The 25,257-nt window shown below is 40.9% G+C and overlaps 1 long non-coding RNA gene across 1 annotated transcript; it reads right to left on the bottom strand.

The window, feature by feature from the left end:
- Positions 1–2,170: 2,170 nt before the first annotated feature.
- LOC137482112 (uncharacterized) lies at positions 2,171–25,257 on the bottom strand. Its single transcript, XR_011003899.1, has 3 exons — positions 24,723–25,257; positions 15,178–15,243; positions 2,171–2,343 (listed from the first exon to the last, which is right to left on the bottom strand). It is a non-coding gene; the product is annotated as an uncharacterized lncRNA (long non-coding RNA).

The raw sequence follows: 25,257 nt of genomic DNA, 5'->3' as shown, positions 1-25,257 counted from the left end.
CATATTGATAAGGTTTCAGGTTGTCTTCTTGTTCACTGTGTTTTCTCGAGGTCCTTCCCAAGAAGCTTTAAAATGCTCAAGTGTAGAAAACAGATATGCACAACACACTTGCAGAGTCAGAGCACAGCTGAGGGTAGAGGCTCCAAACACCCTACACAAAGCAGGGTGGACTGCTGCTGGTTGCTCAGGCTTTGAGGATCATTAAGGACAGAGACTCCACAACCTCTGAGCAGCTTATTCAGTGTTTGATTACAATTTAGAAGCAAAACAGACTATTCTTACATTCAAGTGCAATTTCCTCTATTTCATTTTTCAGTCATTTCCCCCTGTCTTGTTTTCGTGTCCTTTAAAGCACTGGAAAGAGTCTACCTCTATATTTTCTTCTCCCACCAAATGTTTATAAAATACTTGATAAGTTATCCTTGAGCCTTCTTTTCCCAAGGCTAAACAGTTCCAGCTCTCAGCCTCTCCTTGGATGACAGGTGCTCCAAGGCCTGATTCATACCTATGGTCCTTCACTAGACTTGTTCCAATATGGCTTTTTGTCTCTTAGGCCATGAAACCCAGGACTGTGGTATAGCACTCCAGATGTGTCCTCAGCAGTGGAGAAGGATGACCAGACCAGACCCCTGTTTCAAAATCCAGTTTCTGAAATCAAGATACCCTGTGCTCATGCACTTCACACCAAAATAATTTTTTGTCCATCAAGTTAGAGGGAGAATTTGCTCCCATTAAGTCTCCCAGAAAAAGTCTTGCTTATGCCACAGTCCTCTCCTGTAACAAACCTTTTCCTACCTCTTCTCAAGAAGATTCCCTTACCTTCACCTCCTCCCTCTTGTGGAGGGATGCCCATGTGGAAGCCCATTTGCTATACACCAGCTTCTCCCCTTCACCAGTTACACCCCTAAGTCTCTCTCAGAAACTCTCTAAATCTTTCCCACATAAGGTTCATATTCCTAGAACATTGGGAACTTCTTACTTCAAAATCCCCCGGTATTCCCCAAACCCATCTTTGCTCTGCCATTCTTTATGTCCTTTCCACAACTGCCCTTTCTCCTTGCATTCCATACAAGTTATCTCCTTCTCCTGCACAGGAGAAGGCCCTGTGAGGGTTCCATACTCAGTCTCACCAAGGATTTCCTGTCACATAATTTAAGTTAAGGTTCTGGATTTCTGCAATGCTCCTGGCCTGTGCTTTTCCGTTTGGAGCATTAAAGTATATTTGAGGTTGCTAAAGCAAATGCTTAAAAGACGTCTGAGTCCTTCACCATCACTAGAATTTCCCACCTTTTTCTGTAAAGCAAATTTGTTGGACACTAATCACTCCCTAAAAATTTGCAGTAGAGAAGCTAATATAGACATTAGCCTGGAGACATGATGAGCTGCAGGATTTCCTCACACAATGTCAGTTTTACTGGCAAAAATCACAGGGACTGGGTTGTAGAGCTTAAGCTATAGTGATACAGAGTACAGTCGTTGTCACGGTCTCAAAGTCCAGTATAAACCTTTTGCAGTGGAAAACAACAACATTCCCGTATCAGTACAAGTTCTTTTGTGCAATAAGCTGTACATAGCCCAACTCTGCTTTACCCCTCAACTTCAGTAACGCAAAAATGCTAATTATCTTTGCAAACCTCTCAGTGCAATTTTTGGTACAAAGCAACTGCCCTTCTGAGCACATTCTCGTTCAGCACGTGGCCATTCTTTTTTCAGTTAATTCTACTTGAGCTTAATGTCATGGAAACAGCATTTTAAAATCTTTGGTATATTTTCTTGCTTCTCTTTTAGCACTTGAAGACTAGAGGTTACTTCAGAAACAAGCTTTACCACCATTATCCTGTCCATCACAGCTTACAGTCAAAGCTCAAAACTGAAGGCATAAACTAGGTTGCTGTTTTGAACAACTGAACAATAAGCAAGCTTTGCACAATAGGAAACAATTTTTTAAAAATCATTGAAAATTTTTCAGCACTAAAAAATAAAACACAAACAAACACAACAGTCAAAAATGAAAGGAGTCTACTGTGTGTTTGCATTATGATCTACTGTATGGTCGGCATCCCCTGTGAGCCTACACCACAGACTCATCCTTCTTATCCTCCTTACCTTGCAGGATCCAGGATCTGCCAGCTTTAGCCTTTTTTTTTATTATTATTAAAAAAAAAAAAAAAACAACCTAATCTCCTTCAGTATAGTACAAGCTCTTTCCATAATAATTATCATTACCTTTTACAGAAGTAGAATGAAGTATCTCATCCCTTATTTTATTCTTGAAGGGCTCTTTTTCCTTCTGGACCATAGCTACCATAGTTCAGAGAGGCTTCCTGCAGGGAATCTTCACAGCTGAATAAAAAAACAGAAAAAAATATTGCTTGAAAGAGACTGTTGGAGTACACAGTGCTGTCATAAACCTATTGCCAAAGAATTTTGGTAAGTATATAAAAGCAAATATCATATTCAGATATGAATATCAGACTATATTCAGAGCAGTGAGTATGTAGCAATTTAAACGTTTGTTACTCTTATTTAGTATTATCTTTTATCCTTCACTTAGAGTCACTGTAGATTTTCTTATTCTTTTTATAAAGAAGGACATCCTAAATTATTTGGACTGTTTATTCCTGCACTCACGGGGAAAAAAAGGAGAATAAAACTGACAGCCCTGCAATTTCATTTTATTTGTATGAGAGCAGCAAGAGGAGAGCAGCTCCACAAGGCATAATAAGCCAGGAACCAAAGGTGACCACAACACTGGAAGTGCCCTCACTCATCAGGGCATGTTTCCAGAGGGTTTGAACACAGCAGGCAGGCATGGTGATAATACCAGAGTCTATTTATAGTCTCAGACAAAGCAAGGTAATGAACCAGGTCCAGGGTATGACCTGGAAACACATACAGCAGATCAGGCCAAACAGGGCTAGAATTAATGCTGCAAAATGGGTCCAATATCCATCCAAAAGAAAGCACTAGGGACAAAGGCACCTAAAATGTTGACCCAGAAACGCTCTAAGAAGCAGGACCAGAGACAAGACTAGAACCAGGTATACCTGTTACATATCTCAGAGTAGGAGTGAGTGCTGAGCCCCAGCTTAAATGGAGCTCCTGGGATTACAGGCAGAAGGTATGGGTGGAGGCCCTAGGTGAGGCTGGTCAGGGAGACTAAGGACTGGTAGTGCCCTCATGTCCCAGCCATGGCTCAATGCCAGATTATCACTGGTGTTAATACTCAGCATCTTCCCCAACAAGATACAGCCTCAGAAAATATTTCAAAGCAGTTTGGGTACGTGCTAGTCCCTTGAAGCAGCACTATTACCCCAGTCTGAAGTTGTGAGCATCTGCTTGCAAAGAACAGTGTCTGAAGCACGCCATGGTATTCATCCGGGGAGCTGAGCTGCCTGCACTGAACTCCATCTTCCTGAGAAGACAGAGCTGTTTGAGAAGCCTTGGTCAGCCTTGGAGCTCAGCTGCAAGGAGTTTGAGTAGAAGCTCTGCTGAGCTTTTTCTCAAGGCTCCTGCCCTTACCTATGCTGCAGTTGTGCTTGCTCCCTGCCATGCTGAAACACCCATCTTTTTCTCCCTTATAGAAAAGCATAAGCTCCTGCTGCTCCAGGGACATATTTCTGCTCACGGGCAGAAATCTCAGTCTACCATGGACATGTCCTGGGAGCAACTCAAGGCCAACTCAATTCTTGGATGTTGTACTGCTTCCCCAGTAAGTGCCATAGACATTGTGCCATGGAATCTGAAGAGTGTTTCACTGGAAAACATACAGCTCTCACAGATTATGCTAAATTGCAGAGAATGGCCATTGTCGTGGTTTGACATGGAAAGTGATTTTTTTCAGGAAGTTGGGTCAAACCAATCAGTGGTCAGGTTTGGATACTGGCACCTGGAGTGACCACTGAAGGTATGGACACGCCTCTGAGAACACAGCGGGGTAAAAGCAAGAACTCCCAAGAGCTCGCTCTCTTTGGTTCCGGTCAGAGTGCAGTGCAGACCTCCCCTGCCCAGCCACGGGCTGGGTGGGGGAGGGGGAGCCATGAGGCCTGGTCGAGGTGAGCCGAGGGGTAGAAGGACTGGAACCAAGCCAGCTCCTGTGGACGGAAGGGTGGAGAGAAGCAGAGATGCCTTGTCATTCCCCCCCAGCAGAGGGAAGAGACAGAGGGTCCGGACGGCACCTGTAATATTGCTGGCGGAGGAGAAGGAGGTGGGGGGGAGAGAGAAGGTGCCCAGCCTTGGCCTTGGGAATTGGCTTCTGGGCAGAGATATCAGCCGTCCAGGGAGTCTGAACTTTTAACCCTTTCCTGGGAAATTAAGGCTTTGTAAAATATTACTCCTCTTCGATTTGAAGTGGAAGAGAGACAGTCTGGGATCTGAGATGCTGGAAGAGAAATTTTTGAGTGGGAGGAGATGATAGAGTGGCCTGTGGCTGGACTTTTCTTGTTAGCCATAGACTGAATCAAATTCTCCTGCAACATAGATTGCATTTAGGGGGATGCAGTGGTGGGCAAAGAGACCTGTTTCAGTGATTACCAACAGAGCAGTAGAGAGAACAGAGGAAAACTGAAGGTGTGGAGAGGCCCTCTGTCTTCAGAGAAGAAGAAGAGAAGAAGATCTCTGTTCTTGGACCCTCGGCCCCAGGGGAAAACGGGGGGGGGGGTTGGGACTGTAGTCCCAAGATGAGAAACTGGACTGTTGTTTTTCTTTGGTCCTTGGCAAAGCATCCTTGAAAAGAAACCGTATGAGCAGTTTGTCCATGCACAGTGGTGAGAGCACTGTGACATGGAAAGGAGAGTGTCATCATGGCAGATTTTCTCCAGGCAGTTGCCATGTGTGACATGGAAACACAAAGGTGGCAGTTGTGTTTCCTGGGGGAGTCTGTGGTGCAAGAGAGACTTCTCTCTCCTTTGAGGGACTGAGTATTGATTATCTGAAAGATGGCAACTTGATCGGGAATCCTGAGTGGTGTCTCACTGTGGGTTTGTTTGGAAATTGGGTGAGAGGAGGAGGAGTGTTTTGGAAGGTCTTCATCCAGGATTTAGTGTCTGTGTTTTATAGTAGTAGTAGTTTAATAAAGTTTTTTCTCTTTGTTATTAAGCTTGGGCCTGCTCTGCTCTGTTCCTGATCACATCTCACAGCAATTATTTAGGGAGGTGCATTTTCATGGGGGTGGCTGGCATTGCGCCAGTGTCAAACCATGACAGCCATGCTTCCCATCTTCAGGATTTTAGTAGGCCTTGATCTTATGTGGGGTGAGACCCAGGTGGACACCATATCCCCTTCCCTTTCTTTAAAGAGGCAGAAAGCGGAAGGAAGCTGTGTGGTGCACTCCACCATGTCTCTTACCTGTGTGGCAAGCAGAACAGCACCCCACAAAATATAAATGCTCCACAGCTGATGTAGGACCACTGAGACAAGTCACAGTGAACATTCCAAGCTAACATAGTAAAATACTCAAATAACTGTTTAGAGAAAAGACTCCAGACATAGTTAAAGATAAAATATAGACCAGAGTCACCGAATCACTTGGGCTGGCATTTAGTCCAGCTTCCCTGCAATGAACAGAGACATCTTCAACTAGATCAGGTTGCTCAGTTTCACCCAATTGGATCTCTAATATTCCCATGAATAGAGCATCACCATGTCACTGGGCAACCTGTTGCATTTTCACCACACACATCATAAATGAATTTTTATATCTACTCTAAATCTACCCTCTGATACTTTCAAACTATTACCCTTTGTATTGCAACAGGTCCAACTAAGAAGTTTGTCTGCATCTAAGTACTGAAAGGTGCCAGTAATGGGTCCCCAGAGCCTTCCCTTCTCCAGGCTGAACAATCCCAATACTCTCAGCATTTCCTCATAGGAGAGGAAAAAAACAAAAATTCTGATCATTTTTGTTGTCCTCCTATAGATCTGCACTAACTACTCCAGGTCTTTCCTGTACTGAGGACCCAAGAGTTGCACACAGCACTGCAGGTGGGGTCTCACCAGAGCAGAGGGGCAGAATCCCCTCCCTTGCCCTGCTGGCCACGCTGCTCTGGATTCAGCCCAGGACACGTTTGGCTTTTTGGCTGCAAGTTCACTGCCAGCTCATGTCCAGCCTCTCATCCACCAGGACCCCTAAGTCCTTCTTCCCAGGGCTGCTCTCAACCTCTTCATCCCCCAGCCTGTGCTGATACCAGGGGTTGCCTGGTCTGTGGTGCAGCACCTTTCACTTGGTCTTGTTGAAACTCAGAAGGCTCACACAAGCCCAATCCTCAAGCTTGTCCAGGTTCCTCTGAATGGCGTCCCACTCCTCACGTGTCAATCACACCTTCACAGCTTGGGGTCATTGGCAAACTTGCCAAGGATACACTCAATCCCACTTTGCCATTGATGTAAATAGTAAACCGTACCGGTCCAAATATGGACCCCTGGGTGACATGACTGATCTCTGGTCTCCATCCAGGCACTGGGCCACTGATCACTACTGTCCAGATGCATCCATCCAGCCAATTCCTAACCCACTGAACAGTCCACCCATCAAATCCATATCTCCAGTTTAGCAAGAAGGATGTTGTGTGAGACTGTGTCCAAGGCCTTATTTATATGAGTCCAGATAGATGACACCCTTAACTCTTCCTCATCTACTGATGTAGTCACTCCATACTTGCTGGTTGAGATAGAAAGTTGTGTGAGGAGCTTTCCCACACTGCATTGGGTAGTACAAATTGGGAAAGGGAATTCAGCTCCCTTGCTCCTCTGAAGCATCTGCCTGAGAAAGTTAGATATGAGGCCAGTGGCTGCACCATACTCAGACCTAATACAGTCAAACAGTTTCTACTCTAAACAATGGTCTGATATAACATAAAAGGTCACTGAGCACTGCTCATGTCTTTTGTAATTATTCTCTTAGAAAATTAATGTGTTTGTGACTTTCTGTACTTGTTTTATTTGAAACACCAATGGTTTTGCTATCAAGTATCAGCCTTTGTAAAACTTCATCAATTTATTCTTTGGATTAAGTACAGCCATATTAATTAGGTTGCATAACAAATGCTTGTGGAATCTGAATACTCTGAAGGACTTGAAAGGAATATCAATTTGGTTTGGACAGGCTATTAAAATCAAGTCACTTGGGAGTGAACTGGATATGTAAAAGTCTCCACCATGACTTCTGGAGCATATTAGTGCTTTCATACAAAACAGCCCACTTTACCTTCCTCTCATTCCTTCACTTTTTATCAAAATGTGCTCAGTTTCAAGCGACTGAAGCCATTAGCTCACACCAACATCACAAGTGGAAGTTCTCTGATGATGTTAGAGCCTCAGATTTAATGCCTCATTCTTGCATGTAGCTGTGCAATTAAATTAGGCAGAATCCTGCAACAAATTGCTTCACCTGCCATATGCTCATTCTCTGTCCATTCAGCAGCAGCAGTAATTTCCTGCTGGTAGCTTTCAGACATGGAAATACCTGCTAGTACACAGGAATAAGGTACTTCCAAAAATGAGCCTCTGTTTTCAGCATTTGACAACAGGCAACAGCCAGCTAGACTACATCATGGCACAGCAAGAAATTATCCCAGCTGAAGCACTTCATTCTACCTTGATACTGTGTAAAGACCATGGACATGTCATTGAGGGACTGGATTTCACTGATGGGAAGATAAGCCAGGTGCAGACCTGTTCTGCAGACTCATTTGAGCTTGATTTTTAGCTCTTCCTATTGAAAATGTTGTTTGGCTCAGCCTTTACTTGGCACTCGAGAATTCACAGCAAATTAGACACAGAGGCATTTAGATTTTTTTTGTCTCTGCTGCTCAGACTGCCCACTGAATGGAATCCCTTGCTCTGCAATTTGAGTGGCAAATGGAGATATTTGGATTTACAAGCCTCAGTCTAGCCTGAGCTAATGGGAATAGGAGAAAGGCAGTGGATATCCTCTCATTCCATTCCAAGACTTGCAAGGGAAGAAGCAGACTTTTCAGGTTTCATTAATTACATACGTCTACAAAGCTTATTTTTCAGCAGAAAAAGGCTGTGATTCAGATATACAACATTAGCAATTTGTTTGCCTGGAACAGCAAATCTTCCCCCACCAAGCAATACGAGGACATTTTTGTTTCAGACAGTATTTTGGCACACTGCCTTTGTTGCAAGCAAATATAGCTTATTGGGAACAGAGACCCCTTTTAAAATATAGTTTTCATCTCATCTTATCTAAGAAATTACATGGTTGTCTCAGCCTAAAGTAGACATTACTATTAGCAGTTAATGTGTCAACAACCATTGCACCACCACTGCTCATTGCCGTGTATGAGAATGTCAAAGAAAGTGAAAGGAATGTCATTCATTGAGCGTCTGAGAGGATTTAAAAAATGCATCAGAATAAGATGAGATTTCAGCCCAGATAATTAGTTCCAGTAGGTAGACAAAGGTAGACTTCTGGCTGAAACAGATATAAATGCTTTAGGAAGAAGCCCTTTCATAGCCACATTGTTCTGCTTATTGCTCAACAGCTGGAAGTTAGGAGGGGGTTGTCAGATTTTACACAAGATCAAATCGAGTGCCAGAATCCACAAGTTTTTGTTCATCTTCCCTGTGTATTCAAATACAAAGTGCAAACTAGGGAGTGAGAAAGAATTCATATTCTCTTGACATCTGGTTACATTTCTTTGTAAATACTCAATAAAGTAAAACCCTAATTAGGGTCTGCCCAAAAGACCACAAGGGACAATTTCAGGTAAAGGTGATTGGTTAACCTTGGTTGAAGGACGAGGTATCCACCAAGCCACTCTCTCACACCCCCTCCATAGCATGACTAGGAGAAAACAAGATGAAAAATCTTATGAGTTAAGAACAGGGACATCACTCAACAATTACCATCACAGTCAAAACAGACTTGGCTTGGGAAGATTAATTTACTTCATTGACAATTAAAAATAGAGTAGGATGGTGAAAAGAATATCACCCCACACTCCCCCCTCCTCCCAAGAAATAAATTAGAATGAAATAAAACCCATTTTCCTTCCACTCCCAGGCTCAACTTCACTCCTAACTCTTCTACCACTTGCCCTGTCCTGAGAGATGCCAGGGAATGGAGAACAGGGGTTACAGTCAGTTGATAACACTTCATTTCTGTTGCCCTTTCCTCCTCACACTGTTCCCTACTCCAATATGGGATCCCTCCCACAGGATACAGTCCTTCACTAAGTCCTCCAGTGTGGGTCTTTCTCATGACCTGCAGTTCTTCAGGAACTGCTTCATCATGGGCCCTTTCTATAGGGTACATTACTTCAGGAACAGTGTTCCAGTGAGGTCCCCCCATGGATCACAGACCCTGTGTGTGTTCCTCTACATGCGTTTCACCTCCTGCCAGGAGAGTGTGGGCTCTGCATGGTCTGCAGCTTTCTTCAGAACACATCCATCTACTCTGTGGGCTGCAGGGACACAACCTGCTTGGCTATGGTTTTGCCACAGGCAGTAGAGAAACTTCTGCTCCGGTGGCTGGAACACCTCCTCCCTCTCCTTACCTGACCTTGGTGCTGCAGGACTGTTCCTCTTCCATTTAAATCATTCCTCTCTCACAGCTGCTGCACAATGTTTTTTACTCTTTCTTGAACATGTATCACACCAGTGCTACCAGTGATGGGCTCACCTTTGGGCAGCAGTGGGTCCATTTAAGGGCTGGCTGGAACTGTCTCTGTCCAATACAGGAGCAGCTCCTGGTCCCTTCTCACAGAATTCAACCCTGTAGCCACCCTGATACCGAAATCTTCCCTCATAAAACCAATATGGTCAGACAGTGCAGGTAGGAAGATATAGCTAGAATAAGATGCATAATAGCATATAGATATGACTGGTCTCCAGCAGAGAAACGCATGTAAATTAAGTAGAGTTTTTCTTTAGATGATTGCATATCAGTGGCAAAGTCAAAGAGAAAAGGATGTTCTCAAATACAACCATGCAGATCAATACCACTTGCAGCAGCAGGAAATATTCATATGAATTGACAGAGCCAAAGAAGAAAAAGTATTTATGAGTTTATAGGTAGGGAAATGATTTTGTATGACAGAGACAGCTAGAAAGAAAACCACATTAGCACATTGGTAGGGCACTGCAAATCAAAGATTCCAAGCAGAGACTGTCTAGGCAATCTGATCACTGTCTAAGCAAACCATTAAGAAAGCTTTTGATTGCCTGTGAGAATACCTCAGTAAAACAAATATGAATTATTCAGTCATATCCTTATGTTTTAATGCTGTGAAAGTAAATTTAAAAAAAAGAAGCCATAAAATGCTTGTTACTTAGCTTCAAGTAATTTTCAATACACTAGCAATGTAAATTGTTTCTGTTAAAAAAAAAACAAACAAACACCAGCTAACAAACAAAAGAGAACGAAGTAAAAACCCCAACAGTATAGAAGAGGACTGTCATTTGAAAACAAAGTGATGCAGCTACTGTAATCAGCCTGTAGCATCAAATTTACCCAGAGATCTACAATACATTCATGGCTGGTCAGACCACCACATTTCTAACTGCCTTCAACTCTTTGTCTAGTACATCTGTTTACTGCAAATCTTCAAAGTGTTATTTCCATTAAGGTGTTGACTTAGAAAGTAATACAATCAAGAATTATGTACAGGCCTCATCAGAACTGCATTTTCTGGGAAAGACACAATTAACAGATATTTTTTCATAGCAACATACATACTTGATAGAAACAAAATAAATTCAAATATCAGGAGTGATAGGTCCCACAATCTGCTATGTGCCTTAAAAAGGCTTGGCATAATTTCCACTGAGTACAGTGGAAAGATTCAAGGGAAATTATTGGCAGTAGCAACTATATTCTGCAAGAATTCTCATTCCTTTATATTTAAATACAGCAAGAACAAACCACTTTGTCAGGTTTTGAGTAGGAGAGTTAAAAAATACAGGAGTTTGTGGTCCAATTTTGTCCCAGAGGGAGTGAGTTTGAAATGCTTGTATGCTTTTGACAACCATTTCCTAGCCAAATATGTATATTTTTTCCAGTGGGCTATTACTTATTTAGTAAAATTAATAAATATAATATGGTCCAAAGACAAATAAACCCCAAACTCTCAAAGACACTCTGTGGCATTTTTGACCCTCTAACTACAGCTCAGCACCTCTTGGAGCAGGTCTGGAATGTGTTCTCACCTGCCAAGTTACTCCACATTGTCTTTGGCTACATCAGCAGAACGAGTCACAGTGTCCGCAGCTACACAAGTAAGACCAGAGGTGTCCTGGCCACCTCCTTCCCTTCACACTACATGGGCAGGAAGAGCTGTCCCACACATGCATTCCAGCCCACACATATTCTCAGGCCATGCCAGTACAGGCACCTTTGCATCTCTGCTGGTGTGACAGACTTTTTGTCTTCCTATGCTGTTGTTACATTTCCCAGGTAACACAACCAGGACAGGAAAACAGCAGAAGCCTGCGCATTGCTAATCACCACACTGGAGGGGACTGCATTTCCAGGACAGCTGGCGATCCTTTCAAACAAGCATGCGCATCAGAAAATAATCCTATTAGGCACTTGAAGATTCTTCAAGGAGAACAACAACATAGTATAAGGAAGATTTAGTGTAACCATGCAACGGTTTTGGTCTAACAATGCCAGCAAGAAATCTTAGAGCTAGACAGTTAATGAAGTAGTCCCTTCCTTCAATAAAAGCTCAGATATGATGAGCTACCAATATTCATTTAGTACTCTTAAAAGTTACATAAGGAATAGCTTGGGAAGTGAGAAGCTTTCATATTTTTTTTGTTGCTATACCACTCAAAGTGCAAATGAGCGATAAAGATGGTGAAAGTGAAGCATCTTATCAAAATATGGATTCCTAAAATCTATGTACTAAAAGTGAGCTATACAGAGAACTCCTCTTTGTTTAAGGGACAGAGAGTATCAGTCAGAATTCCTTGCCTACATCTCTCAGGACTAAAAGACATCACTTTGTAGCTCGTAACATTTTTTCACCATAGAAGCAGTGTTTGAAATGGTACAAGGAAGACATTCCCTGAAGGCCATCCTTATCTGTAGATCCCCTGGATTTGAACTATCTGTGCAAAGGTGTTGAGTTGATTGTTCCTTGGCCAAGCGAGCAGTGAAAAATGGAGAAAGAAGGAGATAACCACAAAAACAGACTGAAAACCAGGCTCCAAAAACAGACTGGATCAGCACTGAAAAAAGAGCTTGTGCACAACACAGGCTGCATGAGAGGTTTGGAATCATAAGCAAATACATAATCTCTTTGTTTTCCCCTTTCTTCAAAGAATCAAAACCTCACACACTCTTCAAAAATGAGAAGGGTACACAGCCTGGTTGCAAATAGTGTGGAATCGGTGCACTGAAAAAACGTAACTGTCATTTTCTCAGTGCCTTGCTGGTGCCTGGTAAAACATGTTGCCTTGTGCAGAAGCTTCTAACCTATATTTGTCTGTAACACAGGAAGAAAAGATTCTGCAGATAAGGCAAAGAAGAGGAAGGCAAAAATACTTATCAGTGTGGGTGAGCTTTAAACATACAGTACATTAGCAAAAGATAAGCACTATACCAATGCTCATGCTCACACATTCCAGCTGCACAGGGAAAGGAAACATAAATGAGAGAAAAAACTAGCAAAATATTGCCCAAAACTTTACAGGGAAGAAGCCATGTGCAAAACATATGCAGTTTACCAGGAATCACTGCCAAAATGCATTTGTACTTAATCTAGTGGGTGAAGGGTGCCAAGTAACCCTACTGTCTTCTGTCAGCAGAACATAAGAAATGTTGAGAGGGCACTGGGGAACACAAAGGAAGAAAAATGCCACAAGCTCCTTCTGCTTCATCTAGAATACTGTTGAAAGCTATAAAATGTGTAATACAACTACTGCAAAACACAAATCTAGGGATGTGGCTATTTATACAGTTCTTAGAGCAGTGCTAGTAGGAAAAAGAATTTCAAGAAAGAACACATTATTCTTTTTTCCTTTTCCTTCTATTTTTCTGTTTATTTCACAACATTGCTCTGTTTCCTTTCTCTGTTCTGCTAGACACAGGTTTCTTCCTAGAACTACTTTGTCTTTATAATATTTCCTTCTTCTTTTTATTCTTTCTTGTGCTCCTCCTGCTTTTGTATTTGTCTAGTTTTCCCACGGTTTCTTTTCATTGTCTTTCTCTTCCTGGATTTCTCCCCTCCCCTCTCCCTGCAGTGAAAGCAGCAGCTGGGAAGCTGTGCCAGCATTAGCCTCCACATTAAGCACCCATTAGGAATGTAATTGACTTTCTTCACACCTTTGCAATCAATTCCCCACGCAGCAGAAACCATGTACTAAGTCCCCGGGTAGAGCTACACAGCCTCAGGTATCTGTTAAGGAAAACAGATGCCTCAGCACCAAATTTCCAGTAAAATCCCTTGAACCGAATGATGATTTGTGAAAGCACAGGAAAAAACCCTGGACAGGATCAGGATCAGGAAAGCTCCAGGAAGCACAGGTTGCAGTGGGAGTCAAAAGAGTCGTAAGGCAAGGCAGAGTGCAGGATGCTTTCAATGTCTATGAATGATGAACAAATGCAGAGGGAAAAAACCTATACATAAAATCTCTTGATTATTATGATGATTTCCTTTCATGTGGTTGGACTATGGAGACTAGGTTTGATAGGCTGTGTTTTTATTAGCAAATCAAACATGCACTGGCCATAGGCTCAACACAGTCCCACAGTCATGGATACAGTCCAGCACACTGGTACACTGCCAGGCAAAGTTTTGGCTTTGGCCATGTATCAGCCACTCTGACCCCTCAGGAGGTCCAGATTGCTCCAGGACACAGCACAGACAAAGGCACTGTGTTCAGCAGGAGAAAGAGAATTCAGCTGGTATGAGCATGACCTATGGCATACCACTTGCCTAAGAGCCAAAGAACTGTCAGGGATCTTTTTATTTACTAGTACAAATCCCAGAATTACAGAATAGTTGAGGTTGGAAGGGATCTGTGGAGGTCATTTGGTCCAATCTCCCTGCTCAAACAAGGCTATGTAGAGCCAGCTGCCCAGGTACATGTCCAGAGGACTTTTGATTATGTTCAAGACTAAGCACTCCACAAGATCTCCAGGCAACCTGTGCCCAGTCACCCCAGCAGCAATAAGAGTGTTTCAGTTTGTGCCCACTGCCCCTGGTCCTGCCACTGGGCACCACTGAAAAGAATGTGTCTCCATTCTCTGTGTGCCCTCCTTTCAGTACTCATAGATTATTAAAATCCCCTCAAGCCATCTCTTCAGCCTGAACAATCCCAGGTATCTCAGACTTTCTTCTTAGGAGAGATGCTCTGGTCCCCTAATCCTCTTAACTGTCCTTCAGTGGACTATCTCCAGTACATCCACCTTGTACTGGAGAGCCCATAACTGGAATCCATCTGGAAGGCCACCATGTACTGATACATGAATACGTAGCATGAAAATTTCATCATTCCTTAGTCCAACCAGTAGGCACCAGGGGCAAGATTGCACCAGGCTGGCCTTGTGCCCTCCCCAGTCCTCCCAGACCATCATACTATTCACCATGCTCAGCCTTTGTGCTGCCTTGCAGGCACATAAAACAAATCCTGTTTCATGCTTAGAAACACCACTGTGAGGGTTCCAGCCCACATCTCCAATATCCACACACCCTGCAGAAAACAAGGAAGAGCAAGGGCAGAGAAGCATCCCAGAGAGGATTCAGTCTTTATTCCATTTAATCTCAGAATGAAACTGATGACTTGAGGAATTATTATTTTTCCCCCAAGTAGAAATCAAGCATCAGAAAGCAAATCTGAATTTTTTTAGAGCCCACAAACAAGTTATTTTGTTTGCTTCTTTGCTGGGAATAGAGCCAATATCTAGTGATTAAAGTTAAATTTTAAAAAGCACTCAACTGTTTGCTACTTTAAAAGCTGATTTAAGGCATTCAGTGCTGGAAGCTGTTAACTAATGGAAAACTGTAACTGTGTAGTTTTCTATCAAGGCAGACACCTCTTCCACTGTTCTTTGATGCTTTTATCATATAAGACTTTATAAACTTTTAGAGGTTACTGTCTCTTCCTGTTTATTCCTCACTGAGGATATTCATAAAGAATTTTTTTCTCCTTTGAGGGCCTATACAAAAATAAAAGGGAGGACAGGATGGAGGTGGGGGAGCTCACCTGGGACAATTTCACTTGTAGAGGATCAGCAATAGCCCCAAAGAAGGAACCTTCCAAATCCTTGTCCTTAACTCAGACATAAGACCCAAAAGAAAGAATCCATTTCAATGGGAGATAAACAAGCATTGCCATACTACAGACCACTAATAAAAGTCTTCAATTAGCAAAGATCCTCCAGGACAAGGCCCAGTAAATTAATGAGAGGGGTAGCATCATCATAAAGCCCTGGTGTCCTTGAAGTAATTTTGCAGCCAGCTGGGCCAGCAGAGATGTGTAACAAGGACCCCAGGCAATATGATGGCATTGTCTCCTGGAGCCACCCCAAAGAATAACATTCCTAACAGAGGGCTTGGGTTTTCCAGTAGTCCTCACCCCAACATGGTGCTGCTGCTACTCAGAAGACAGAGCTGCATTTCAGCTGCAACACTTCACTGGTATAATAAGACTGGAAAATACAAGTGGTTTTTCCCTAGGATATTCCAGTATACCAAAGAGAAAGAAAGAAAAAAAATGTATCACTGTGGTTCTTAGAATTCCCTGGGCAGCAGGACAACAGAAGCAGCTAGGTCAAGGTGGTGTTAAGACATCAACTCTGAAACAGGTCATGTCTATAAAGTATAATGTGTAGAATACTAAAAGGCAAAATCCTAAGGGAAATAAAAAGATAGTTGAAGCTAAATATTATTAAGATTTGACTCAGAAAACAGTAAGTTTAGAGTGATAAAAGGTGATGATATCATACAGCATGCAGCACAAGCAGAACTGAGATCTGGCCTTGTGCTCTGGTATTGCAACTGCAGTCGTGGAGACAAAGCTAGTGAAAAAGGTAAGGGAGCACGTGATCAAGAGTATGCACCCCACTGTGGCTTCCAGTCTTTCTCCTTTAAGATGGGCAGAACGTAAAACACAGACCAGTGCTACAACAAAGAAGTACTGAAAACTAGCCTTTTCTTCAAGCAATTAGGTGACGGATCAGGCTGTAGATACAGAAATCAGCATCTGTTTTGCCTGCATGCCTTTATACTTAGAGTATAGAATTAAGTATATCAAACATACAGTTTAGCACATGAAGAAGACATGATTAATAACAATTTTACATTCTCTACACATGCTACATTTCAAAACACTTTTCTTTTTCTTGGCTGCAGTATGGTACAGAGTAACTAAAGCATACTTACCACATGATGGAATGAATTATACACTCAATGATTTCAAGAGCAGAATTTCTCCAGTGTTCCAGAAATAGTTATAGCAGGATTAGTACTGCAATACTTGCAATCTTAGTCAGTAAACTGGGATAATCTTGTAAATCCTGTAAAGGAATGTCATGATACAGAACTGAAGTCATCAAAAGATTTGTGCTTTGTCTTACAATTACTGGAAAATCAGGATATGCAGATATGTGTAAGGTAGATTCCCACTTCTGCAGAAAAACATTTGGCTTTCAAAATTATTCACACATTGTCCCATTGTGGTCTGCAATCTACAGCACAGTAGAGTATTAATGAGGCAAAATAACAATATATACCAAACAGCATGTGATGATAGGCCTCACTTTTAGGTGCACAGTCATCTCTTTCAGTGGCACCAAATCTGTCTTTTTTAATTTCCCCAGTCACTTTTCCAAGGTGAAAAAATAAAATGAACAGCAATGACAACAGATATTGCCCCAGTGGGAGTTTTGTGAGGAACTCTCTGTTTCTAGCGTGTTTCATCTCAAGGGACTGAAAGGACATTCCATCTTTCTTGCCAAAATCTGATTTTCAATTGAGATCTTTAGACTTACATGGTTACCACCATCACAAGGGCAGAGAAATGGTGGGGAAAAGAGACAGGCTCAGGTATTTGCAGTTATGGCTAAAGGCAGGGTTTAGGCTGACAAGGTGGGTTTTTTCCTTCAGCTTCATGATCTTAAGAGATTTGTTTTTACTGGTGGTAGATTTGTTCTCACTTTCTGATTTATCTTAAATCTTTTAAAAACAATTTTCTTCTTTCTGCTCACTGATTGTTTTTAGTTTAATCTCATAGAACCTATCTCATTCAGCATGTGAATTTCACATATTATTCAGGTCTCTGTTCAATACCTGAACCCCTGAAGTAACACAGATTTTCTTCATAGCCTTGTTATAAGGTACCTAGGATATTTGTTTTCTCTCTTGCATGTGTTTTACCGGAACTTAACAAAAAACCACTCTAATCTCAGCAAGGGATCTCTAAATTACCCACCTAATACCATCACCATTTTATTGGACAAATAAACTAAACCTCCAGCATTCAAACAAAACCAGAATTCATTCCCATCAAAAAGGTCTAGCTATGGGTTCCTTATCTATCTGATTCCCAAATTCTCCACCTTTATAATCTCATTTTATTTCAAAGTAAGTTCTGTGTGGTCATGTATGTGTTTTTGTTCTTACTTACAAACATATTGGGTCCACAGTCAACCCTAAAACATGTACTACTAAATAAGAAAGGGAGGCCTTTTCTGTATGACCAAGATTTTTCTGATAAATTATGAAATCTTAAAAAACCCCAAAAACAGAGATGCTTTTCTTTATTATTTGACTAGACAGGAACCAAATTCTAACTTCTCCAGGAAAGAAAGACTAAAAGTGTGTGGCAACAGATTTAAAACAGTGAGAAGCCTGTGAAAAGGGCAGGACTGCATTTTGTCTAATCCCGACTTTCATCTTGATTGTGAATGAATTGAAAAGCAAATGAGAAACGAAACCAACAGGCAAAGCCTGGTACTTCAGGTCAGTATTGATAAGCTAAGCAGCTTCTTTCAGTAAGAGAGTGAGAAAGCAAGTTCCACTTACCTCTCATTACAGGTAAGTGGGAATACATTCCCATTTCTGCACTACCTCGATCCAGTGAAAAGTGCCCAGAAGCTGCAGTCCTTAGAGAACACCAGATGCCCCCCTCTTGTCCTTCACTTATCTGTACTCAAACAGCATCTTCTCACCTACTAATGAAATGCAACATAAAATATTTGAAGTTACCTTTAGTTTCACTGGCAAAAAAAAAAAGGAGGGAAGAAAACTACTGAGTTGAGACACAAACTAGAAAGATGTCCTTGAAAATTCCTTTCACAGCTATATTTATTAAACCAGCCTAGGGGAAGATTTGTATTTGTATCAATACAGGAAGGATACAAATTCTGCTTTATTTTTCAGTGGTAGACAAAAAGAGTTCAGTGCACAAAGATCTAATCAATCCTTTTGCAATTAATTTTGATATTTGGGTAGGAGACCGGAGTCTAACAAGGGGTTTTGGTGATTTGTGCAAATTTTCCCTTGCATTGGAGCAAAAATACACTGCTTCAAACCAGATTTACATGAGCTCTGATTTGGATACAATTAGAGCTCACAAAAAATAATGACTACACTCTAGAGATAATTACTTCCCACTTTCCAAGTTAGTTGCTTTCCACTGAAAAATGCTGTCCAGTCAAAAATGACCCTTACGGAATGATTGCTTTTAATTAAAATGCTTGAGATCCAGGGTGGAATGTGGGGAAGGACAAAGTAACAAAATAACACTGCATATAGGTCATTTGGTGAGAAAGGATAGAAAGTCCCAAACCCATTGTATTTTATTTGAAACACAAGCCAAAACCCAGAGGTTTCTCAAATCTCATGTAAATGACCAAATCATGGCATTGTTCACTATTCTTATAATTTGGAATACCCATTCTCCTAGAATACTCACTCTCCTAAAATAATCACCTTGTCTCCTTTTATATGTCTTGTCTCCATTTCATGCCAAACTTTTTTTTCAAGTTTTTTATTAAATAAAATTAGTGTGGTTTTCCAGTCTGTGTCGTGGATACTTTTTTTTTAAACTTGACTTCATAATAGTTTATGACATCGGCAATTTGTGAGGAATAAGACCCAATATTCAGCTGTGGTAAATCAATGTTCCTGCAGCTGCAGGTCCATTGATTCATAGCAGTTGATCTTCTGACGAATGTGTTTCAGTTGGAGAATAGACAAGACAAGGCAGGACCTTAACACAGCAAGAAGCAATAAAGTAACGTTGTGACAAAGCCAAGTATAAAAAGGTATCTTGGGAAATGGCTGGGCAAACACTACCAGCCTCCTCTGCTTATTAAATAGAATGAGACAGCGCTAGCAATGACTGGAACATCATGCAATATTTATTCCTTCCTTCAAGAGACATCGATTATAGGCTTGGTGGCACATCCTCTGTTCAATAGCAGGTAACACCTGAATGCAGATTTCCTCTTTATATACGCTTCAGTATTCTTTGCACACACACAGACACACACACACAGAGAAACCTGAACACATGCTCCTGGGTGTGGAACTCTTTCTGCATTTAAAACCAAGCTGGCAATACTTAATATGAAGTAGACATAAAAATCAAAGAAAGGAAGACATTCTCCAGCAAGAAACTACTACCATGATCTTACACAAGACAGTCCAGAAAGCTTGTTTGAAGTGGCAGCTCGGTATTCATGCTGGATAAGATGCTAGTAATTTCCACATCTGAAGCGACAGAAACTTTTCCTGATGGTTACAGTATTGAAATTCTGCTTTTCTGCTAGAAAGCAGAATTACGTGGCTTGCTATAACCAAGTGTTTACTTGTGTAGAGTCAGATCATGTCTTCACATTTTAAATTGCACTTACTTTTCTCACATTTGCGAGGAGGCAGAGGGATGGCAAGAGGAGGGGGGAGGCTTTTATCTGCCTCATTATTGTCTAGGTTTTTACAAAACTTTATCAGAATTAGTACTTGTTCTGGGAATTAAAGTTAAGTTATAAATCTCCAACTCTTCTTGTCCTCCAGCAAGTGAAGCACTATATTTAGTTTTGTTTCAGTCATCTGGTGTGTCCTCTGGCACTCAGGAACCTGCAAGATTACTGAAGCAGCTTTGGTCAGTTGTTCAACAGAGACAAATTTTGCCATAGTCTTAAAATATCAGGGCACATCTAAGATGATCTGGTCTGGTGTACTCCCTTAAAGGCCTGGATTGTCTTCAGCTGTTATTAGTAATAATTGTGAAAGATTGCTATTGAGCTACAAGTGAAGACTGATACAAAAGAAACATGTTAATATATTTTAACTTTTTAACATATTTATCCTCAGAAGTGCAAAAACTTTTCTTGCTCTTTGTCTTATCATTAATGTATTTTTCAAGTGATTTCCAGTTACTTTTCATGCCACTCATTAAATGCATGACATTGTGTTCACTGACCCTTCTGATACCTTTATCTCTGCCTACCCACGTTGTACTTTGAGACTTGTCCCATCTCTTTGACCTGCACTCCAACTTCTTTATTGTTATTCCTTGTATTGAAGTTCAATGAAGAACTTGCAACTTAGCCAAGCTGGTTTATTTCCACACTTATTTTACAATTGTACCCTAAATATTAATCCACCAAAGAGTTGTGAACTAACTTCATCTTGTTTTTCTTTCAGATCTGAGCCTTATAAAACACCCCATGAATTCCCAAAGATAACTGAAATCCACCTTCTCAAACACAATTTTGATTTTCCTGTTTCTCCTTTATCCCTTCCTCGAAGATGAGAAATATTGTCATTTCATGATCAAATCCATACATTTGATCTATCTATTAATTTCCAGTTACTCAAAAAGTGACTGCTGAAAAAAGTGTTTTTAATCATTTGGGGTTGAAAACATACCTAGCACTGGCTCCTCATCTCTCAGTCTCGGACTGTGTCTACACTGTGAAATTCCTGGCATATTGCTTACCTGCTAGGATTCACATTTAGCCTCTATTGCAGCCAATCCCTATATGAATACTATAAAAGACGAAAGCAGACTTTCAAAGTGAAAGACGAAACCAATTTAACTCACTTTCTTCCACTGTTACAGGATTTGCAAGGAAAGAGTGAAGATTCACAGCCTATTCCTCAGCTTTCCAGGCACTTGCAGTCACAATGAACTTTTGAAAAATGGTGTGATCTCCAGCAGCCAAGCACTTGTGTCATCAGTATGAGGGGGATGGAGCAAACGCAAACAATTATTTTTTGTCAGATACTTCAGAGAATTCTTGGACATGGCATGAATTCACAGCTCTGAGAATATGAAATATTAATATAGAGATATTTCATTATGTATCATGTCCAGTCATTCATATCCTGTTACAGAAAAAAAGAATAATTTTGCTATCTAATCCAGACAAATCCCAAATTAAACAGAGCAAAATGCCTGTGTAGAAGGGAGAGCAACAAGTCTTGTTTTAGCTGAACTTTAAACTTAACCTGGTATCATCTGTTGACTCCAGCCTAGTGCAGAGTGTTTGATCCAGTAACAACTGACTTGGGTAACTCAAAATGATGCCTCAGAATATAGTTTGATAAAAAGTTACTGGTTTCTAGAGAAGAAGCTAAAATTCTCAGTGAGATGGCTATCTTCCATATGGAGATTGCAAAGGGAGCAGTCTGCAGCAACCAGAAGGAGTAGAGAGCCACATGAAGTCAGCATTGTATTCTTTTGAGCATATGAACAATGTAATTCAAAAGGACAAGGGTGCCTTTTAATTTTTTTCCTTCTCAGAAGTGGCAGACAGATGTCTTCGGTAGCTTGGCATCTACAGTCCTTACCCAGCTCCTGTGTATGGACTTCATATCAAAGCCAAGAAGAAAAGATCACATTTTGAAACAGAGCTGGAGATGGAAACTCAAATGGCAGAAATTTGCAAATTTTTATGTGCAGAAGTTGTGTACAGTCTGGATGTGGCACTGATACCCATTCTTCTTAAGCTTTGACTAACCAGTAATTCCAGACATATTAAGCTAAGGATAGGGAGCACAGTCTGGCATTATGTTCAGTAGTCTGTACCAGGGACAAAGCAGATTACTTGTGATTGACAGAAAATAACTATGCAAGATCAAAAGAAAGTAATTCATTGCTTTTCTGTGAGAAGATGAGCTTCATCATCCTTGGGCTAGCTAGAAATACAAAACTCATCTATAAGGATCTTCCTTCCATTTCTCTCTACTTAGTACATTTCACTGTGTTAGGTAATGATATAAATGCATGCGACATTTTCCCTCTAATTAGCCTGCTTTTAATGAAGTTAAGAAGCAAGTCAAAGAACTATGAAAAATATTTTTTAAAAAAAAACACAAACATGATATTTGATTTTAGAAAAGGAAAGGGGAAAATAAGACTCTCCAGCAAAGATCTATGTGAAAATGCACTACAGCCACTGGACAATTCAGATTCTCTCCTGTGGCTCACAGCCCCATATTTAGACGTGCTCAAATCTTTTCAGGGACTCCTGCAAGAGTTACAGCTTTCAGTGGCCTCATGAGAAATGCATATGAGTGGATATGCCTTGCAGTGTAAGGTCTTACAAGTAGTTGGCTAGTACATATGATTCTGTTTGTCCCTAAAAGGGTATAACAAAAACACCTATGGATTCTCTGCCCCATAATTCAGCAGTATATTCGACATAATGCATAATGCATGATACTATGTACACTGCATTATGTACACTGCATCTATCTTCCCAAGGAGTTTTTGTTAGGAGGGTGTTTTTCAGTTTGTCTATGGGTCTGTCTCATGAATATTGAATGCTTGTTTTTTTGAATAATACTGTACTTGGAAGAAAACACCCTAAATCCTCCTTAACAATAAGTACCCCCAGGGACAGGAGATACTTAGAACAGATACAGCTAAAAGCCCAGCAAAACTTTTACAATTGCAAGCATTGAGGAACTGCAGTATTATCTCAAAGATAAGCACACGACAAGGTTAGTAATGTCCTACACTTTTACTGGTATTCTGGTTTTCTGGCTAAGGCATAAAGAAGAACTAACACTATTTTCAACACTAAAACTACTATTCCACTGTGTAAACCACTTCAGAGACAATGTAGCCACACTGCAAAAACATTACTCACTTTTGGAATACCTGTTATTCGTACTCAAGGTTTGTGTGCAGATTCTCATAAAGCACGCTGAAACTTTGTCAGCATTTAAAACACCTCCAAATTTAAGAATAGCTACAAAGGTAGTGATTTAGGTCAGATCTATTTGTAATTTTTTGCAATTTGATAAACCAAAGCAAGCCAACATTTTCCAGAATGAAGATTCAGAAGCCTCGGATCCATCTTCAGCATCCAACCATCTTAACGATCAGCATCAAAGCTTCAACATGTCTACATCACTGTAACAAATGGCTTTTGGGCCCCTACTTCACTAGGGCATTTTTTAAAATATCTTACTCTAGCCACATTGCAACAGACTCAACAAGGCAAACTACTATTAGCAGCAAAGTCCAGCTGAGGATCTTTATTTTCATTTTGTTTTGAATAAAATGTTTAATGCCAGACAGTACAAAGGCTCTCTACTCAGCCCTAGTGAGGCCTCATCTGGAGTAGTGTCCAGTTCTGGGCTTCTCAGTACCAGAAAGACAAGGAGCTCCTGGAGAGGGTCCAGTGGATGTCCATGAGGATAATTAGGGGACTGAAGTATCTCTCTTATGATGAGAGATTGCAGCAGCTGGGCCTGTTCAGTCTGGAGAAGAGCAGACTGAGAAGGGATCTCATTCATGTATATAAATATCTTAAAGGTAAGTGCCAAGAAGATGGTGTCAGACTTTTTTCAGTGGTGTCCAGCAACAGGATGAGAAACAGTGGACATGAACTAAACCACAAGAAGCTCCCCCTCAACATGAGTAAAAACTTCTTTATATTGAGGGAGACAGAGCACTGAACAGGCTGCCCAGGGAAGATGTGGAATGTCCCTCTCTGGAGACACTCAAAACCCTCCTGGACATATTCCTGCGTCACCTGCTGAAGGTGACCCTGCCTCGGCAGGGGGTTGGATCAGATATCTGCAGAAGTCCCTTCCAACCTTAACAATTCTGTGAAATAGCAACAAAAAACTCTTGCAAAGCTCTCAATTCTATAACCCTTTCCCAGTGCATCTTAATTTGAAATATCTTGTACCGTCTATGATATGAAAATCAATTTTCGCTTGGAAAAAATACATATACCAGTGTTCAGCTTAAGATGAAAAAATAAAAGGATGAGGAAAGAATCAGCAATAAGACTACTCTCATGGAGTGGAAAGAAAGAATGGTGCCAAGGAAAACTCCATTATTGCCTTCCTGACCTCCCACACACACATACACACACACATACACACGCACACACACACACACACACACACACACACACACACACATATATATACATATACATCACTTGACCTTAATGAACAATTGCAATTTGCCAGTGTTCTAAAGGAGCAGGATTTGGCCCTTAAACAAAACATAGTCAAATCTTATATACAAATTATGTTAGAAATGCCAAAAAAAGAGTGTAGCATGAAATCTGGCTACTCCACACTCCACAGCACAGTCTGGAAGGATCTGTGGTTGCTGCTATCCTGACAAGGCAGGCAGTGCAGAAGACATCAGTCATGCTGCTCTGGTCGTCAACTCCATCGAGGAACAGCACAGACTTTTGCCAGACTCTTTTTCCTCTCTTGGTGGAAACCTTTTGTGGACATATTTCACAGAGATAAGAGAAGTATACTTACCTGAATTCACCTGAACTGTAGCATCACTGAAGAACTGTAGTATGTCTGAGCCATGCTTGGGGGCTTGGACAGAAACACTGTTCACTGTTGATTATCACAGTCAAGGAAAGCAATATAAAAATAATGTAAATCAAGGTAAATCATACACAATTAATTTGTATTAAAAAAGCCAAACTAAATTTTATCTTTCTAGCAAGAGCATGATTCTCATAAAACATGATCAATTGAATTTCTGTTAGTCTTATGAAGAGTTCTTAGGTCTTTATTTTGGTTAGCAATGAAAATATAAACAGGTGAATAAAAATTCACCAGATAAATAAGAATTCAGGAATTATTCCTGTTAACAAATACAAAATATAAATACATGAAGATCTACATTTCAATTTTATTGTGCAGTTCTAGTAATTATATTAATAGAATTTTTTAAAGATTAAAGGATTGTCTTTGAAACAATTCAGGATAGTGGCTCAAACTCATAAGAGTGAGTTTTTTAGACAAAACCAACAAACCAACCTGAGCTTATCTCTCTGTTATG

The sequence above is a fragment of the Anomalospiza imberbis genome, chromosome 1, assembly GCF_031753505.1.
Source record: "Anomalospiza imberbis isolate Cuckoo-Finch-1a 21T00152 chromosome 1, ASM3175350v1, whole genome shotgun sequence".
NCBI classification, from domain to species: Eukaryota; Metazoa; Chordata; class Aves; order Passeriformes; family Viduidae; genus Anomalospiza; species Anomalospiza imberbis.
This window is presented reverse-complemented; position numbering and strand designations above follow the sequence as displayed.